This window comes from Kogia breviceps, chromosome 1 (genome assembly GCF_026419965.1).
Source record: "Kogia breviceps isolate mKogBre1 chromosome 1, mKogBre1 haplotype 1, whole genome shotgun sequence".
NCBI classification, from domain to species: domain Eukaryota; kingdom Metazoa; phylum Chordata; class Mammalia; order Artiodactyla; family Physeteridae; genus Kogia; species Kogia breviceps.
Window position 1 is genome coordinate 112,300,035 of NC_081310.1, and position 12,880 is coordinate 112,312,914.

The following is a 12,880-nucleotide window of genomic DNA, read 5'->3' on the forward strand; positions in this document are numbered from 1 at the left end:
GGGTGTTATTATCTTAAAAGGATATACTATCATTTAAAATATGAACCTGACTCAGGCTACCTTCATTTTGTCAGTCAGTTACAGATGCATCAGAGTTCAAATGCATTAATGCTCCCAGTTAGGCATATCTTTGTTTTGATAATATACCAGAGACACAATTGAGCAAGTTTCCGAGGAGTTTGAAGACATTTAATTGAAAAACTTGAATAATGAGAACCAGGACCACCAACACAGAGATTCTCAACCAGATTTTTAAATGTGGTATGCTACCAGAATAGCCATCTGATGGGAGCTGAAGCCTGAGATGATGAGTTGGGAAAACTAAAGGTAAGAGTAGAGTATAGAGCACATTGGGGAAAAAAAAAAAAAAGAAAGGGAAATGTGAAGCAAAGCAATAATCATTCTAAAAATGCCAAGAGAGCTTTAAATCAAAATATATGAGGATAAGAATATAAACAGTACATACATCATTTAGGTTTAGTTAATCATAAAAGCTAAACAAATAAGTCCAGATTCATTGATTACTGCCTTCCAGTAATCCCTTAGGGCAGCCTAGTCCTCAGAGACTGGAGAAGTGTTGAGGGCTCCCTGGGCTTTCAGAGAGTTGTCTCAAACCACCTTTAATAATAGTGCTGGTACACTTGTGCACTAGAAGGAAGAAGTGGCCACTGCTGTTAAGTAAGAGCCAGAGTGGGCACGCAGAATGGGGTGGTGGGCATGACCTCGGTAAGGTGGCAAAGGTTTCAGAATTTTGCCTTATGGAATCTAACTTATGGAGAATAGCAGGAACTGATGGCCACCTACTCTCAGCTTTGTTCTGGCTTCATGTTTCTCATGGAAGAGTCAAGAATCTTTAGCTATGGAGCCTCTTTTAAAACTTCTAACCAAGATTTGGTGAAATTTGATGAAAATATCTTTAGAGCAAAATCATATTTCTGAGAGAAATATGCACTGGTTCAATATTGAGCTTGTGTGTTCTAGAGTTCATATACGACCAGGGCATGACATGAGAGCAGTGTGGAGCTATGACGTTAAATATGAGTTTGTGATTTATAATAAAATGCAGCTATTGTACTCATGAATATTTTAGCAAAAGATCAGTTTCCAGTATCTTATTCTTGGGAACATACAATATATAAAAACAGTTGACATTGATATTATTAACAATAGCATACCACAACAAAGTAACAAGCATTCTGTTTATCTACAAGAATAAATGTCAAAATTAATAAGTTGAGGGCTTCCCTGGTGGCGCAGTGGTTGAGGGTCCGCCTGCCGATGCAGGGGACGTGGGTTCGTGCCCTGGTCCGGGAGGATCCCACATGCCGCGGAGTGGCTGGGCCTGTGAGCCGTGGCCGCTGGGCCTGCGCGTCCAGAGCCTGTGCTCCACAACGGGAGAGGCCACAGCAGTGAGAGGCCCAAGTAGAGAAAAAAAAAAATTAATAAGTTGAGATGTGAATTTGAATCCTAGTGTGATCTATATTGTTAGGTAGAATCATCTAGGTCAGCTTACTTACAGTTTGAGAAATCCTTAAACTCAGCCAAAATCCTTATAGCCCAACTTCCCCTAAAACTCTCATTTTTCACTTATAAAAAAGGCAGTCTTGTGAGGGTTTTTGGCTGGAAAATAAACACTGTTTGGGCTTATTTCTGTTATTAGATATTCATTTTTGTTTCCTCTGATTATTTAAGAGAGTGTAAAATACACTTTAAAGCTAAAAGCATTTTGGTGCATTCTCTATTGGAGTCAGACATACTGTCACTTAAAGATGCCATGTTAGAAATGTAGAATCCCACCAGATTTATCATTTTTCTTTTATCCTTCATCCTAGTAGTATCCTTCAACTGCATTTCAATGGTTCTGAGGAGTTTGGAGGAGCCCTCCTCCCTTCTCTGGGACTCACCTCCACTGTCTTTTCCTGTTCACCAGTCAACTGAAAGCTGGTGAGGAAACAGCTGGGCAAAAGAGAAAGGTCCAATAGAGGTGATCCCCTTCCATAAGGTTCCACTCTGTCACCTCCAAACTCTGTCCAAATTCCTCAGGGCAAAACTGATGCTGGCATGTACTGTGCTAGGTACCAGATGGCTGGGGTATTTTTAGTCTTAAGGGAGGGACTAAAGAAGCAAGGCCTGATGGCTCGGGCATATCTCCAGCTTCTAAGTTATATAAGGAAGATGGAGCCACTGAGGGAACTGTTGAGCTATTGCCTGGTTCACAGCCCTTTCAGCAAAGAAGCTGATATACGCTTGAAAATTTCAGTTGGGTTAAAATCCTGAGTCGTCTTTTTCCTACATAGTAAATAATCTATAGGAAGATTGAACATTCATTGATGATCTCTAAAAGAAGGTACTAAAATTTCTTTTCAAGAATATCATAAATATAAACTTTCCAAAATATAACTGTCTTTGCTTCCCTCAACCCATGCCCTCTGCCATCCTTGATGTGATTGCAATGTTTAACTTACTTCTACATGTCTGTGTCTGATCATTATAATGATATTTTTCTACCTGTCACTCCACCACCACTCCCACCATGGTGTGAGAATTGGCGTGAGTTATTTGGGGAAAGTGGGTAAATTTCCATAGAATAGTGGACACATAATGCTACAAGTTTTTTCACCTTGAAATATTAAGCTATGAAACAAAAACAATTGACTGTGAATTCCAATTTTCTACTTCCTGTGCACATGTGTATATGGCCTTTATGTTTTATACTGACTCGTATTCTTTGGTGTAAAAATGCTGTTTTGATTGTTATTAAACTAATGTAGCATTTATGTTCTTTTTAGCATGTGACACATCTGATACCAATTTTATTGGTGACAACTATAATCACATCATAAAAATTTTATGTCTCTTTTGCTACATACATATTTTGCTTCCATTTACTCACTCTTATTGTGTATTTATTAAGATAATGGAGGAAAAAGAGGATATATGGCCGTTGGCAATCTCAGCAACTCCATGTTACTTACATTGTTCAATAAACCTAATAATCTTCATGGACTAATTCTGACTTATGGATGTCCTGCTTCAGTAAATCAGGGTGATTTTCTCTAGTGAATAATAGACGAGTGCAGTGTGCCAGTACCTTAATTAAAGAGTGGCTCTCTTAGTCTTGATCTCATTTTAATTTACAGGGTAATACTACAATAATATTACTAATGGAAGTTACATTAAAGGGCATCAAGTAGCATTAACTGTATTAAATTATGGTACTTGTGTTAATTAACTGCTGAAGCAAGATGGTTCTAATGGCCAAAAAGGTCATCTAATGCATAAATAAAATCTACTCAGATGAGGGGTGAGAGGAGAAATGAAGAGTAGATGTTTGTTCTGAACATCTTTTTATACAGACAGGGAGTTAAATGCACAGGGCTGTTAAATATAGATAATGTCCAAAATGTTTTCTTAGTCACACAATTGGAAGTTTTGACTTTTAAGTGTTTTGTTTCTGTTTAAACTTTCCAGATTCAAATTAATTGAAAAGTAAACATTATATTTGTCAGATACATAGATTTTATAGAATACAAATTCAACATTATCGTTTCTTTGAGGTGAAGGGCTTCAAGGAAGTAATGCAATTTATTGTAATAATTGTTAAGTCTGAAAGACCAATGAACATTGGATAATATGCTCATTTATTTGTAAGATATACAGTCAGCAGTGTATCAAGGGACTGGTTTTAGACATAAGAAAACAGAAATTTTTTTCAACCTCAAAAGATTTAGGACAGAATTGTAAAAACTTTTCTCAGTGATAGAAAACTCTAATGCACATCTCCATTACTTGCCTTGTTATACAATATTCCTAAACATAATTATCAATAATTTTTTTCAGTAGTGTTTACTCGTTTCTTGATCCCTGCAGGGCCTACCCAAGCTCCCTATAGGCAGTTGGCTGTCAGTTACTTTTTATAGAATTGACTTCACCCTCGATGCCTCCATTTATCTTTAAGAAAAGAACCAGGGAGCACTGGCACAAAAGATCCACTTCCACACACTTTTGGGTGCTTTCTTTGCTTCACTGCTGCCCCAGCTCAGAACCACAGCCTCCCTGCCTAATCCCAGGACCTGCAAAGGTCCAGAGACAGAAATATTCTCTTTGGGTATCAGAAGTGAGAAAGGTCCCCTATACTCTCACCCTCAGAAGGAATCACATATATTTGTTTAAATGTCGCCCGCTTGGTATTTGCTCTAATTGGGACAAAGTGAGGTTGAAATTCACTTTCTTGAAGCAAGGCTTTCAAATGGTTAGTGCACAAACTTGTGACATTAGGTAAACAGGAACGCCGGTGGAAGTTTAAAAGTAAAAAAGCAGTTGGACATTCTTCAAATTTTCTCAAATAATTTGGGAAACACATGTAATATGGAAGTGCTCTGCCAATTATAAAAGACTTACATTTATCCTGTAATTTCTCTTAGTCTTTTTCCTAGCTGCAATTTGGATAAATCCACCAAAATATTTACCCTTCGTCTCTCCCATGAGAGGCGTCCTGCAGGGTGCTTTTGACACATTTGGCCTGTCACTTTTCCATTCTTCCCAATTAGTCCTAAATACTGAGGTTGGGCTTTACTACTGCTTAACAGACTCTGCTTTTGTAACACCTTTCTTCTTTCTGTTACCCAAAAAGACTTTACCTCTGCCCTGGGACAGGTGGTGGGCTAGACAGTGGCTATATGGAGATGCAGGAGGCATAGTCAGTGCCTTCAAGGAACTGATATCCAGAAGGGGCCGAGACATGTAAACAAAAAATGATGACAGCTTGGGTTAAATGCTTTTACTGTGTGAGTGTGTAAAGCGCCCTGGAAACAGAGCAGGAGATACTAACTTAATCTGGGAAGCCTCGCGGAAGCTTTGATGAGATGACATTTGCATGGTATCTTGAATATGAGCCTTAGAATGCCAAGCAGCAGTGCAGAATGGATATTCTAGGTTACAAATTATGCTTAAAAACAACACAGCATGTTGAGGAACTCCAAATAGTGAGGAATTGGTGGAGTGGACAAATCATGGGAGATGCTCTTCCATCTTCTCCCTATGGATGTTTAGTATCTCCAAGAAGACTTTAAGGATTCCTGCATCTTGGCCTCTGAGTTCCCAATGTCATAGGAAATCTAAGATTATATGGGTTGTCATATAGCAACTAAATGTAGGTGAGAAGCATTCTAAGGCGGTGGTGTTAGAGGATAATCCAGTGTGGCTGTATTAGCAAGGAAATACAGAGAGACAAGGAGAGCAGTACAATTGCCTCATTGTGTAGCAGCCATAACTCCAAGTCCTGATGCTCAAGTGGAGAGTCTGTAAAAGCTCTCCAAATTCCACAAAAGCAATCCGAGCATAAGGGTTTAATATTTGCTTACAAAGTCAATAGGACTTGGCAACCCATCAGATTTCAAAGAAGGAAAGACTTTAGTAGGGATCCAAGTGAGGAGTCCAGTAAAGGATTTGAAAATACTGCTCTGGTGTTCCAGAGAAAGGTTTGCATTAGAAATGTAGGTTTGAAAATTATCACCTTACATGTGATGGTTGAAGTTTAGGGAATGGATGACATTGATATGATAGGGTGTTTTCCCTTATAATTATAAATGACTATGGTCATTTATAGAACATTTACAGAACTCTGTGGAGTACTGTCATTTAAGAGGTAATTGTTGAAGGAAATTAAGAAAAACTCTGAGAAACAGAAGAAAATCAGAAAAGAGGTGAATGAAGTAATTCTAATAGCCTCTATTAATGTTTAAGTGGTAATCCTTTACATTGGTACAGCAGCACTCAGGTTACAAGATTCTTGTCATACACCTTATTTCCTTTAGTCCTTACAAGTAACTTGTGAGGCAGATGCTGTTTGACCCCATTTTACAGATGAGAAACTGAAGACCAGAGAAGTTCCTTGACTTTTTTTTTTAACATCCTACACATAATAAAGTGACAAAATCAGGTTGCTAATTACAAACTTCATGTTTTCTCTTTATTATGCTCTTGTAGCGACACTAACCTGAAGTGAGCTCAATACATATAGCAGACTCAGAATATTCCCCAAAAGACCCATCTTTAAATGGCAATAATGAACCAATAAGTCTTGTGGCTCTACCCTTCTTGGAATATTCTGGAAGGCACTTCTCCATGACTTTTGGCCCAGTACAGGTATCCCCAATTTGCTTTTACAAAAGACCTACATTAGTACCTGTTTTTGCTAACCAAAAGGAGTCTAAAGAGGATTTTCACCTTTATTTAAAAAGGAGAAAAGCAAAAATAGTGTTCAGCGATTGTTCTGCAGCAAGCCCTGTTAGAGGCAGTGTGCATCCTGAGCAGCCTGGTGAGAGCGGCACCACCAGGCTCCTTCCCTGGGAACTACACTCAGCATCTCAGCATCAAGGCTCCATAGTTTGGAACTGTGTCTGTGAGCTTCTGTGCTCTTATCTCAACTTATTCTGTGCATCTGTTAGCAAGATGCATCCTAGGGTAATTGCTTCTTCGCTTTATGCCATTTCAGCTTACGAAAGGTTTCATAGGAACTCCCTACTTTCAGATAGTGGAGGAAACCTGCATTTCATTATACCAGATTGCAGTGTGTTTATCTGAACTCTAACTTCTTACTTCATTTTTAGCAACTTTATAATGTGTGATTCAGCTAATTTGTCATATTTTGTTAGGTTTTCACAAAATTAAGATAGTTGCTCATTTTCTGAGGGGGAAAATTAATAGATGAACTTAATTTTTTCCCATATTTTTCCATAGACCTTTAATACCTGCAACTACTTCCACTTAACAGGCATCATCAAACACTAAAACAAGCCACAAACATTAATGGATAAACTTGGAAGTGGCCAACTACCTTAGTTTATTTTAAGAAAGTTTATCCTTCAGTTGAGAGCAATCAAACTTTCCTTTTAACTTCCATATATTAGTCCACGTTCTGTCTTCTGGAACTATAGTGAATGTGTGCTACCTCTTTCATATAATAAAATTTCATAAATTTGAAGCCAAGGATTCTATCCCTCCAAGTCTTTTTTTTTTCTAAGTTAAATTTAACCATTCTATCAACCAAAAATTTTCATTTTAATTTCTTCTTCTTTTTGAAGGAAAATGAAATTCAATAAATAAGAGCATTCAGATGAAAAGCTTAGTAACCATAATTAAAAATAAAGAACAACATAGAGCATTGCTACTTAACTCCAGTGAAAATGCTTAAAATAAATATTTATGGTATGAACCCATGTTAAGAGGACAACAGAGTGCCATTCCGATTTGGGGCATATTTTTTAAATCCTTGAGGATTTCTTGAATTATAAAGAATATATGCATAAGCAGCTCATTTTCCTCTGAGGTTTATACCATTATAAGGAGAGAATATATCTAATAATTTCTTCAGTTAAATTATGAACTTCATTAGTGTGCAGAAAAACAACCCAGTTTAGGAGCTTGTCTCTTTATCCTTAACTCCCCAGTGCCAGAGAATTTTTTTAAAACGAATGGGTCATTAAAGGAAAGATGTCTCCTTTTAAGAAACATAAGGATATTTAGACAAAATACTACATAATAAAAAAGTGAGATAATTTTCTCCCTCACTTAATTTATCATTTTTAGAGGAAGTTATGTTCTGGCTACATCTGTATGCCCAAACAATAGGAAATAAGGATACACTCAGCTTTTCCATCCACCTTCAGGACCCAACGTTTTTTATTCTAATTCAGTGGTTGTCATCTTTGGAAGGTCTTCTTGTTTTTTGTCACTATGTTCAAAGGTATTTCCTGATACATTAGGAGTTCATGGCCATTGGTCGATATTTAATGTAAGAGTTCTTGTGGATCTATGTGATCAGTGGTTCAGAACAGACACTCTTTCCATTCATTCTCCAAATATAAGAACAAGAGTGTTAAGGTCCTAGCTTTTATCATAGTAATTTGATTGTGTGGATAGATATATTGATTTCATAACAATATAAGTGTATACTCCAATTCATTAAGCCACATTTAGAATAAAAAATGTTAGTGTAACCAGAATTAACTGCACTGCATATAAATTCATGTTTGCTATTTCTGCCTCCTTTTTATAGGTAACAAAACTGTATCTAAACAAGATCAACAATCAGTGGCAAAGAGGAGCTGGAATTTTTTTTTGCTTTTTTATTTGTATAAAAAAAATTTTTTTTACAATTTTAAAGGTTACTTTCCATTTACAATTACTAAAAAATATTGATATATTCCCCATGTTGTACAATACATCCTTGAGCCTATCTTATACCCAATAGTTTATACCTCCCACTCCCCCACCCCTATATTGCCCTTACCCCCCACTGGTAACCACTAGTTTGTTCTCTATATCTGTGAGTCTGCTTCTTTTTTGTTTTATTCCCTAGATTGTTGTATATTTTAGATTCCACATATAAGTGATATCATACAGTATTTGTCTTTTTCTGTCTGACTTCACTTAGCATAATGCTCTCCAAATCCATCCATGTTGCTGCAAATGGCAAAATTTCATTCTTTTTATGACCTAGTAGTATTCAATTGTATGTATATACCACACCTTCTTTATCCATTCATCTGTGGATGGACACTTAGGTTGCTTTCATATCTTGGCAATTGTAAATAATGCTGCTATGAACATTGGAGTACATGTATATTTTCAAATTAGTGTTTTTGGGTTTTTTTAGATATTTACTTAGGAGTGGGATTGCTGGGTCATAAGGTAGTTCTATTTTTAGTTTTCTGAGAAACCTCGATACTGTTTTCCACAGTGACTGCACCAATTTACACTCCCACTAGCAGTATACAAGAGTTTTCTTTTCCCCACATCCTTGCCAACATTTGTGATTTGTGTTCTTTTTAATGATAGCTATTCTGACAGGTATGAGGTGATATCTCATTGTGGTCTTGATTTACATTCCCCTGATGATTAGCAATGCTGGACATCTTTTCATGTGCCTGTTGGCCATCTACCTTTCCTCTTTGGAAAAATGTCTATTCAGTTCTGTTTGTTTTTTTGATGTTGAGCTGTATAAGCAGTTTATATATGTCAGATATTAATTCCTATTGGTCATATCATTTGCAGATGTTTTCTCCTATTCAGTAGTTTGTCTTTTCATTTTGTCAATGGTTTTCTTTGCTGTGCAAAAGCCTTTAAGTTTAATTAGGTCCCATTTGTTGTTGTTGTTTCTCCTATTTTCTTTCCTTTAGGAGAGGGATCCAAAAATATATTGCTGTGATTTATGTCAAAGAGTGTTCTGCCTATGTTTTCCTCTAGGAGTTTTATAGTATCCAGTCTTACATTTAGGTCTTTAATCCATTTGAGTTTATTTTTGTACATAGTGTTATAGAATTCCTAGAGACAAATGAAAACAAAAACACGGTGATCCAAAACCTATGGGATGCAGTAAAAGCAGTTCTAAGAGGGGAGTTTATAGCAATACAAGCTTACTTCAAGAAACAAGATATCAAATAAAGAACCTAACCTTACACCTAAAGGAACTAGAGAAAGAAGAATAAACAAAACCTAAAGTTAGTAGAAGGAAAGAAGTCATAAAGATCAAAGCAGAAATAAGTGAAATAGAGACAAAAAAAAAACAATAGAAAAGATCAACGTAACTATAAGCTGGTTCTTTGAAAAGATAAACAAAATTGATAAACCTTTAGACAGACTCATTGAGGAAAAAAAAAGGGAGAGGGCCCAAATCAATAAAATCATAAATGAAAAAGGAGAAGTTACAACTGACACCATAGAAATGCAAAGGATCGTAAGAGACTACTATGAACAACTATAGACCAAAAAAATGGACAACCTAAAAGAAGTGGACAAATTCTTGGAAAGGTACAATCTTCCAAGACTGAACCAGGAAAAAATAGAAAATATGAACAAATCCTTTGCCAGTAATGTAATTGAATCAGTAATTTTAAAATTCCCAACAAACAAAAGTCCAGGACCAGGTGGCTTCATAGGTGAATTCTACCAAACTCTTTAGAGAAGAGTTAACACCTAACCTTCTGAAACTATTCCAAAAAATTGCACAAGAAGGAACACTTCTGAACTCATTCTTTGAGGCCACCATCACCCTGATACCAAAATCAGACAAAGATACTACAAAAAAAGAAAATTATAGGCCAATATCACATATGAGCATAGACGCAAAAATCCTCAACAAAATACTAGCAAGCCAAACCCAACAATACATTAAGGATCATATACCATGATCAAGTGGGATTTATTCCAGGCAGAGATGCAAGGATTTTTCAATATCCATAAATCAATCACTGTGATATACTATATTAACAAATTGAAGAATAAAAACCATATGATCTTCTCAATAGATACAGAAAAAGCTGTTGCTAAAATTCAACATCCATTTGTGATAAATACTCTCCAGAAAGTAGACATAGAGTGAACCTACCTCAACGTAATAAAGGCCATATATGATAAACCCACAGCTAACATCATACTCAACGGTGAAAAGCTGAAAACATTTCCTCTATGATCTGGAATGAGGCAAGGATGCCCACTCTCACCACTTTTATTCAACATAGTTTTGGAAGTCCTAGCCACAGCAATAAGAGAAGAAAAAGAAATGAAAGGAATCCAAATTGGAAAGGAAGAAGTAAAATTGTCACTGTTTGCAGATGACATGATACTATACATAGAAAAATCCTAAAAATGCTACCAGAAAACCACTGGAACTCATCAATGAATTTGGTAAAGCTGAAGGATACAAAATTAATATACAGAAATCTGTTGTATTTCTATACACTAAAAATGAAATATCAGAAACAGAAATTAAAGAAACAGTCCCATTTACCATTGCATCAAAAATTATAAAATACTTAGGAGTAAACCTACCTAAGGAGGCAAAATACCTGTACTCCAAAAACTATAAGATGCTGATGAAAGAAATTGAAGACAACGCAAACAGATGGAAAAATATACCGTGTTCTGGTATTGGAAGAATCAGTATTGTTAAAGTGACCATACTACCCAAGACAATCTACAGATTCAATGCAATCTCTATCAAAATACCAATGGCATTTTTCACAGAAAAATTTGAAATTACTTTTTTTTGGCAAATGAGTTCATTTCTGAACCTCCACTTGAAAAAAAATTGGAAGAATGAATAGCCTGGGTTTAAAATGTGTGATGTAAGTGTCTCACAAATATCATTTGTCCAAAGATCCCAATCCAGAATATTATGTAATTGGGATAGCTACTATGCCAGCTCTTTCTTGATTTGTGACTGGTGCCTAAGACAACTGATAATGTGCTAGGAATGTATTGAGAGGACAGAGGACAAAACATTAGGATCTCAAAATCATTTTTTGTCTTATTTTAGAAGGAAACATTGGCTAGGAGACAAGAGGTTCTAGCTCTAGCTGTGCTAATAACTCTGTGAGCTCAGAGCAAATCCCAACCAGTATAAGCAGAATCTCCTCATCTTCAAAATGAGAGTGTTTTACTTGATTAGTGTTTCTCAGAATTACTTTTCAAATAAAGGCTGTAATGGTCAAAGACTTTGGAAATGTTGTTTGCAATATTTCCATCTAGGAGAATCACAATATATATTAGCATATTAAAGACGCTGAGATGTCCTACAGTAAAGGAATGTTTCCATTTTATTTAACCAGAGCCTCCCAAACTTACTTAGTCAAAAAAAAACCCTCTATTTGTACCCCCAAAGAATTAGTGTTAATGGAACTCAGGTAGGGTAACATGGTCTCTTCAGTCTCCAGTATAGTTGGACTCTTCATATGATATAAGGAAATAAATTAAAACATAGTGTGTGTGTGTTTGAAATATTTGCAGTGCTAAGAACAGCAAAGGTATTTGATATTTCACAGCAAGGTCTAATTTTAGCTATCATCCTTTGACATCATTGCTACATTCAGAGAAAAAATGAGACTATCTTAGTGAAAGGCTAGCTTTGATGGGGAGTACCTTTGTTTTTTTACTGTTGCTCTTATTTTTTGAACATTGTAGAGTACTGTGTATCTTTAAGAATTATAGGAATTTCACTATTCTATTGGAATAGATAGGGATATTTTTGTTTTGTTTTTAAGCTAGAGAAATTGTGATGGAAGAGTCAGCAAAGATGCAAAAAAATAAAATGCCAAGTGGTACAATCTGGTGCATTTTAGAGATAAATAGAGATGCTGGAGGATTTCTCTTCCTCTCAGATGTAGCTCCTCAAACTCTAATTACAGCAATAAACTAAAATCATGTGTATAAAGGAAAATAAGATTAACTAATACTTAATGTATTATTTTTACTTTCTTTCCTTTGCTCTGGAAGATATTCTTGAAACCACAGGCTGATTTTAGTTAAATGTGGGTCTCCTTCCTTCTACTCCTGAGGAGTGTTAATGAATAACAAACGAAAGCCCAGTGAAACTAAAATAGTATACAGCTAAGGGATATCATCTTGTCTAGGAATTGTGTGGCTGCCTTGGCTGCTTTTACTCATTTGGTCCTGCTAGAATATCAGGGAAGTAAAGCTGTTACAACATATTGGTGACATACATGTGTACTTATAGATCCTCCAGTGCTACTTAGGTCAGGGAATAGATGGGGGTAGGGTGGGCCAAGAGATGATGGGATGGAGGAGTCTAAGAGTTCAGCAGTTTGGCAGGTTGCGAGGAGACAGCCTCATGAACTCCTGTACTGGAATTAAATAGTGTGTATGCCAAACAGAGAGTCATAGCACTGCAAAATCATTTCTTTTAAAAATGAAAAAAAAAAAAAAAACCGTGAAAATAATGTAACTCCCTCTTTTTCAGATGTGAAACAAAATGGTTAAATGAATTAACCAAGGATGATATTGTTGAATAACCAAAATTTAGATCCAGATAGAACGTGTGTTCTACTCACTGATCTGCCCTCAGTTCCTATAACTGGGC

The 12,880-nt window shown here is 36.1% G+C and overlaps 1 protein-coding gene across 12 annotated transcripts in view; it reads left to right on the plus strand.

The window, feature by feature from the left end:
• The window catches only part of NTNG1 (netrin G1), a 331,515-nt gene that overhangs the window by 171,261 nt on the left and 147,374 nt on the right, over positions 1-12,880 (plus strand). The gene's annotated exons all lie outside the window — the stretch shown is intronic.